We start from the raw sequence: 8,608 nt of genomic DNA, 5'->3' as shown, positions 1-8,608 counted from the left end.
AAAACATCAAATAAACTCGGAGAATTATAAAAGACTACCTAGAATACTGAAGTAAAAATATTTTACTCCTACCTAACTCCACGTTTTTTTATATTTTATGGCTCTTCGGCAACCCCTTTTCTGACTAATACAAATTAACTGAATTCACATCAAGCGTGATGCAAAGCCCCTCGAATATGAACACATGTTTCTTGAGTGCCACTTCTTGGTAAGTCCCAAAGCGAAAGGCTTAAAGCCGTAAAAAAACTGGGCATGACAGAGGTGGGCCGGGAACAGACGGGCCGAAGTGAGCGGCCTAGGACACCATGCGCCATTAGGCCAGGAAATGAAACGGGAAAGGCCGGGACTGGGAGCTAGAAACTAGAAAACTAGATAGCTACACGAAGATGAAGATGCCTCTGGGTGTCCGTCCCTGTCGCCTACAGTTCGTCCTTGTCGATCCCCCTTTTTCTGCGTGTAAATTGGTGCTAAAGTGCAGTACTGACAAGTCGAGCCAAAGGGAAACGCTGCTCGGAATCGAGTGACACATGCATCCTTTCATACATCCTTTCAAGCAGGATGTACCCGTGTCTGGGCGGGGGGGATTGAATTGAATGTTGAATGGGCTCGGTCTTTGGGGGGAGCACAGGTGAGGAAAATCATCAATTGATACCTAGAAGTAACGCAGTCATAACTGGCATAAAAAGTGTAAGCAGTAAAATCTCAGCTTAGTTCTAAAGATGTCAAATTTTTTCCAAATTCTTTTCATTTTTTTAGTTATGTATCTGCTATCAAATTGCATTTATTTTTTATTTTAGTATGAAGAACTCCAAAACAATTTATTTGTATTGCATAACTCAAAATAAGTCATATTTAACAGTTCAATAATTTTCACTTGTTCTTATTGTCGATTAAAGATATTGTATTTTCAAAATTATTGCTATCAGCTATCTCTGTCAGAGGTTTTTTTATATTTTGAGTGATATACACTCACGGAAAATTACAGTCCAAACAGCTTTGATTTGAGAATTGTTCTTGTTTTTAGCAAAAGTATGACTATATTTAATAATTATTCATACTTGATTGAATACCGAAAGAATTTTAAACCTGGTATTCTCGGTCTTGAAAATTCGTACTTGAAAGCAGTATTTTGTTTTTGGGTTCTCTATTTTCTATGCTTGGCAAAGTTTTCACACATACATTAGACATTACCTATTGTTTAAAGTTAAAAACTCATCTGTAGTTCACTAACATCCTTGAGGATTTTTTAACTGTAAACAATTTTATATAACTCTAAAAAAGTTATAAATTGAAATCATTATGCCTTTACTTATTATTACAGAATGAAATGTTTAAATAAAATTTATATTTATTGCGTAAACCAAAATTAATAAATCACTTTCAACGGTTCACCAATTATCACTTTTTCTTTTTATCATTTAAAGATATTGCATCTTACAAATTATGGCCATCAAAATATATCCTGTTTTCGGTTGATTTTTGTCACAAATTGTTTAATTAGTTTCCGGGTCTTCAACTTTTCCATTTTTTGCCCGCTTTTAAAATATCATTGGAGGCAAAACGCCTTTAACTGCGAAACTTTTCCATTAGAATGCTTAATACAACAGCAGCAGCGATAACAACAAAAACAAATAATGCCGAAAATCCCACGGCCACGCCCACTGGCGAGGAGAAGGCGCTCGGCGAACTTTGGCGACCGCCGTCAAATGCACTTCAAACTCATTTCATTTGGAAAATAAAACCTGAACCCAAAAGCGGCGAATAAAAGACACTGGAACTCAAAGCGGCAAAAGCAAGAACGGCAACACCAACGGCGGCGAAAGGAAATCTTAGTTTTTCCAACTGTTATTGTTGTTGTTCGCTGGGGCTGGTTGTAGTTGTTGCCGTCAAGTGCGCGTGACTTTTTCGGGAGCTTCAACAAATTTCGGTTGAATAATTTAATTGTTGCCAAAAAGGGAGGGCGGGAAAAGCGAGTGGGAGGGGTGGGGAAATGGGTGGGAAAAGCCAGTGAAACCTTGAATGATGGAAGCGTCAGTGCTGCGGAAGCTTACGGTTTACCAGACAAATTCGGAATCTGCCTTTCCAACTTAATCGAAAATATAGATAAGTTTTTTCAAAAATATTTTGTTTTTTGATTTATTTTACAAGAGCATATATTTTATTAAAATATAACATAAATTTCATTTGAAATTAAAAGTAATATATGTAGTTATAATTAATTTAGCTTTCCCCACTGTTTAAATCAGCTCGTTTTAATAACGGCTACATCAACAGCATCCGAAGCATCCACCAGCAATCCCAGAAAAAATGAACTTTTTTCCTTTTTCACCACCCCACCACCCCGTTTATTCGTTCGCTTTGAAAATAAGCGCAAATAAAATATGCAAAAAGGCGTAGCGAACTTTATGATATTTGACTTTGTGGGACGCTAAGAAAAAAAACATCGCAAAAAACGAAACCGAAAAATGCCAACCTAAAAAAAGCGAAGCAAACTTTTATTTTAAGTTCAAGTTAACTTTCTGGTTAGAATGCTGCGGAGCGAAGTTGGGAAAAGGTTCTTGGTGGAAAGAAAAAGGGTACAGAGGGAGAGAATCTGGCTAGTATGGTTTTGAAGTCAGAAACACCCTAAACCAAAGGTATAAAAATATTAGAACATTTTTAAAAGTTCGAAAATGTAAACTTAATTACTTCTTATCAACTGTTGTTATTTTTCTAGGAGCAAAACTAAATTAAAAATAAATATAAAAAATTATTCAAAAGAAGTATTAACTTACCTCCTTGTGTAAAATGCGTAACACCCATTATGAATCTTAGAAAAAATGATTGTACATTTACCTGACGATTCCTCACCTGGTTTTGTTTCACATCCTTGTTGGCCCTCTCTTCCGACTGCTTTCCCAGGCACTTTCTTCATTTTCGGGCCATAGAGCAAAGCGAACGGAATAATTTATTTGCAAATCAAAGTCGGCAGCGCGTTGCGTATATTAGCAATGTGCACTCGCATAGGGATGTTATTTCTTTCTTCTTGTTTTTCGGTTAGCTGCCAAGTCGAAAATTTAATTTCCCAGCTCTCTCTCGCACTGTGTTTTATTTATGATCTTGATATGCTTATTCGTACCTTTCTGCAAGTTTTCACAATTCGACTTCGAGTCATATTTCATATTTCTTTTCTTTGGCTCGGCAAAAACTTGGCCAAAACGGGCGTGTGGTCGGGGTGGGATGGGGTCGGGCTTAGACTGCCTGCTGGTTTTACCTTTTGCTACCTTTTAGCCAGGTCTCTTCCGCTCCTCGAATTTTCCTGGCCTCCCCCCGGCGCCTTAAACATATGACTTCCGTAATGTTTGCGTGCACAATGAATAACTTACTTCTATGTTATCCTTTTGTGCTGCTGCTATTGCTCCTGCAGCTGTGCGTGTGTGTTGGTGGGCAAGTCCTTGGGTTGGAGCACACTCCCCACATAATATATATTTTTGTGTGTACTATATCCCAGCCCCAGCTGCGCTTAAAGTCATAATTTTGCATGCAGGCAGCGACAGCTGCTTAAAAATGTAAGCTCGGTTGCTCCTAGATTAAGTTTGCTCGGTTCCCGTTTTTACTTGCTGCTTCGGACTCCTTGGTGGCTTACTTTTCTTTCAGATACTTTTATACCTCATTCTGATTACGTTTCCATCAGCCAGGTAAGTCAATATATTGCTAGGATCCTAGTGTCAATTCAGGTAAAAACAAACTATTAAAAAAAACATTTTTTAAATTACATATATTTCTAAAATAGTGTTCAAATTCTTTAGGCATTTCTTTTTTAATTACAAAACATGATAATTTAAGAATTTTGAAAATAAGAACTAATTTTAATTATTTTTGAACGAAGTTATTTGACGGCAACGGGCTGTAAATTTGTGTAAAAGGAAAATATTTAGAATTGAAATAATGGACCCATTTCATTTTATTGATCAATGCGAATTATGTATTATATATGCCTAAACATCAAACACACCACTCAGATCAGGGACACACACATCAAACACTCGCTCGTTAGCCGTTGTTTTCCATTGTTTCAGCCCGAATTTTCTGCTGTAATCAGCGAGTTTGACAAAATTACATTTATCAAGGCAGCGACGGCGATAAACAAATTACGTTTCTTTTTGCAACTAATCAAAAGTAATCACTTTGCAATTTTCCGACAAAAAGACAAACAGAAAGTGAGCCGAAGGAAAAGCGCCCGACACAAGAGAGTTAGAGGGGGGTTCAATTTGGCCAGAGTTTGGGGAAAAGCGGGGGCTACCGTCAACAGCTGCCATTTGCTGCTGGCACTCACATCAAAAACAACAGCAACAGAGACACTTTCCCGCCTATCAAGGAACCGAACATACGCGACTAAGTTCGCCAAACAAAATCATGATAAATGAACCCGACCCACAAACAAACAAAGCGAGAAACAGAGGATTTGAGAGCTGGCAAAACTTTTGCCTTGTGTCTCTTCTGTGTGCTTTTAATTTGACAAAAGAGCGCAGGAAATTAGCGGAAAAAGGGCAAGAAAAACAAAACTCGCCCTGATTGAAAGGGGTGAAATGATTAGGCAGAGTGGAAAAGCGGGAAAAGTCACAGCAAAGAGTTCGAAACATTGAACACCCTAAGGAAATAGTTCCGTATTTATTTTACAGCTGGAAAATATTGAATGCAGATCGCTTCAGATCGCAGACTTATAATTATATTTTATTATTTTTCACCCTTTGTAAAGAAGAATGAAAATATATAGCAGTTCAACATTCCCCTCAACATTGACATACCCTGCTTAAATAGAAGAATATCAAGTTCAAGAGCACACAAGGATATGAGGCGAGGGGAGTTCCAGTCAGCAAAAAATTCCCAAGTATCCTGCGGGCTTACGTTTGAGTTGCAGGACCTTCCCGAAATTTCATGCGTTTGCTCAATCGACGCAAATAATTCAGCGAGTTATTACAATAGCTAATTACAACAGCACTTACCACTCCATTCGTTCTGAAACCCCTCCGCACAGCCCACTAAGTAATTATGTTGCCGAAAAACATTTTGGGCCCAGGCCAACAAGAATATCGCATGTTTGACTGGCCAATGCGATGCATTTTCGCCACGCAATTCGCAGTTCGCATAAATTTCCACAAGTTTTCAGACCGCAATATAATGCATATAGAGCAGTTATGGGGTTTGGGTGGGGCGAAGGGGGACTTTCATGTCGCAGACAATGAATGAACATCGATTAGAGCTCCACTAAAATGTTTCGCAAATTAACGACCCCTAAAACGGGACGTGGCTAAATAATTGCTGTGGTTTCCCAAGCGTTCTCTTTCTGTTATAAAATGGACTGATTCATATTCATTTATGCAATTCAGATGCGATTTAGAGTTGGTGTGAGAGCAAATCACATGGGTTCGGATGCGACAATTGAGTGGAATGAGTGTTGTAATTTTATTAGTTATTTTTTAGCTTTAAATTTAAATATTTTTTACCAGCTAGACACTTTAAAAATATTATTAGTTCCAAAGGTATATAAATCTATGGAAACTTTTAAAAATGGTATATTCAGCACAAGTTTACTTCACCTCCAACAATTCCATATTTTCCATTGACCATCGGCCCACCCAACAATCATAATCCCATATTTCTTTCCCCGTCATTAGGGCAACTTCAACGACTGTCCATCAATTAGACATGAGCGGAGAGCTGCTTCTGCCCGTCTGCTGACTTATGAACCCATAGAAAAGTCAAATCAACTGTTGTCAGGTGGGCGGGAATCGAGGCTTCTATAGGCATTCCTGGGGCGGTCCATTAATGATTGAAATGTATTCAATTGTCTGATTGACTGAGAGGGGGGCGAGTGGATGGTCAGGGACTCGCAAGTACAATGCATGATTAATGATCTGCAGACATTTTGGGTTCTTTTTTAGGCGCCGGCACTTCGGGCGTAGAAATTAAAAAATTATTTGGAAACGTGTGGGCATCATTCATCGTTATCGTTATCGAATTATGCGGCAATTACTTGCGGGAATCGTCGACAACCGGGGCCCATCCTCCGACTGTCTGCTTAGCATTTGTCAATCATTAATCACACAATTTATGTTAATTGAATTGACGTCGATTTATGGCAATTTTTCAATCAGATTTCCGCTTATTTTTTGTGTTCTGTCCTTCGCCTGAACTGTCAGTTTCATATTGATTTTGCATAAAAAATCAAAATCCGACCCAACCTCCCACGACGACAACGACAACGATGATGATGATGATGATGACGATGTGACAATAAAATGTCCGCAGTGCCCATCGGTTGGCCATGGCCATAAAATGTATCCATGGATGCATGGGTATAAGCGCTTTAACTGCAGTTTTCCACTGCTTTTATGGACAGTGCGTTGCATGAGCGTAATGCAGTTGATGATTTGAATTGTGGGGATTTAAATACTATTAGCTAAAGCTCCAAAATGGTAGGGATTTGGCGAATGTTCACTTAAAATTGGCTCTACTGAGGTAGCTAGTTTGCTTAGATACTATTAATATATTTTATTTTTTCCAAAAAAGGCTTAAACAATATTTATTTGCATTTACAAATATAATAAAAATATCTGATATTCTTGATTTTCAGACTCTAGGAGTCGATGTCAATTATTTTTAAACATAGAAATAGTATTTTACATATATAAATAGTTTTCTTTAAGAGTAGAAAACCTTTTCAATTCTTAAAAAATACTTTCTGATTGTGTGATAATAACCCAAAGAAAGGATTCTGCCTGGCTCACGTTTTAATTGAAGTCAGTTGATATACCCTTTGCCGTCTAATTGTCACACGCACTGTATATTAATGTCGAAATCAGCTCAAACAATTGACCCAGTTCTCCAGCTCACACACAGTGTGTCTATTTTCGATGGACGGGCTAAATTTAAGTTTACCCAATCGTAACGAAAGCTCGACACAAGGGAACCTCCTCCGCAGCCAAAGCGCCCATATTTGTTTAGCTTGATTACAGACCAAATGTGATTTAAGGCACGTTAAACACACACAGACACGTTTCCGCCCACGCGCATATACATGCATTCATGGAGGAAAGCGGGGAAAATGGGGAAAGCGGGTAAAGCGGGGATCGAGATCCTCTGGCCCACAATCAAAGCTCGGACAGCAACAATTTAGGGCCAAGCGGACGGACGGCCTGTAAGTGGAGTCGTGTCCTGTGGTCAGCTGCAGTTCCACTTTACTTCTCGTCCTCGGGCTCGGCCCTCCGTCCATCCAATGGAGCCATAAAATATGCAGGCTCACGCCCCTCTCGTTCACCAACCGCCCGCTGATTTTCAATTGGCAACATGAAGGAGTATAATTTTTGGCCAGCTTTTACATTTGTTTTTTAATTTTTTTAATAAGAGAAGCCTCACCGTGGACTAAGCTAATTTATTTATGGAACTGTATTTATAAATATATAAGTTATTTATAATTAATGATAAAGCTAAGCTAAACAAATGCGCTCTTGCGTTTGTTGAAATTTAATCTTCATAAGCAGTTGATTGTAAAATAAGTTTTAAAAAATAATATACTGATAATTGCTTTTAATTTTTAGTTTAATTCATTGGTAAATTTAAAAAAATAATAGTTACATCATTATTTGAAAGTGTTTTATATCATTCCAGCAAATGCATATAAAGTTGTATAACAATCAACGGAAATTGCTTTTAAGCAAAGTGTGTGCTACCATTTTCGCTCTTTAATAGAAATAAGTAATATAAATATATATTATTTTGTAGCTATAAATACAAATAATACTAAAATATTACTAGATCAAAAAACCATTTGTTTTTCTTTCAAATTTACAAAAGGCAAGACAATTTTTTGCCTTATACTTTGTTTTGTGATTTAATATAGAACAATACACCTTAAAGTACCAAGTTCCAAAGCTTGTTTATTTTATTGTGCCCAAAGATGGAATTAAAATCGAGTCTCAAGAAGGGGATCTGTATTCGCTTAATCAACTGATATCTAACTTAAATAGGTACCTTCTATTGCCAAAAAGACTCTAGGCATCCTCGGCAAAGAATCTGCAGATCCACATACTATGGATTGGTTCTCCTGGCACAAGCTTCGCAGACCCGGTGAAGATGCACTATTTCTGGAATGCCACGCAGAGTGAAGCCCACTCGGAGTATATTCACCTGTGCTTGCTGGTGGCAGTGGTGAAGGTGGTGATTCTGGTGTTGTGTCTGCGCCGCTCCCTGGGATGCCACTGAAACCACAGCCAAAACAAACCTGGGCAACACATGAGTATACAAGGCCTGTCAATCCTATGCCTAACTGCACTTGGATTAATACAAAGGGATGATTTTTTAAGATTAACTTCTTAAAAATACTAAGGGGTTGCGAAAAACCCTTTGAGCTATATACTTATCACAGTTTTATACATTAAATTATAAAGCGATTGCTTAAGGCTTTATTAACTAATTTCAAACCTGCACTTTGACCTGTAGTTTCTTGGTAATATTTCGCTCAGTGATGCAATCTCCGGTTGACTGCATTGAGGAGCACGTGAGGTTGATGTCACCTCCCGGTGGACTCGTACCGAAGGCCTCACCTTGCCGACATTGTCCGCACTTT

The sequence above is a fragment of the Drosophila biarmipes genome, chromosome 2L (genome assembly GCF_025231255.1).
Source record: "Drosophila biarmipes strain raj3 chromosome 2L, RU_DBia_V1.1, whole genome shotgun sequence".
Classification (NCBI taxonomy): Eukaryota; Metazoa; Arthropoda; class Insecta; order Diptera; family Drosophilidae; genus Drosophila; species Drosophila biarmipes.
This window is presented reverse-complemented; position numbering follows the sequence as displayed.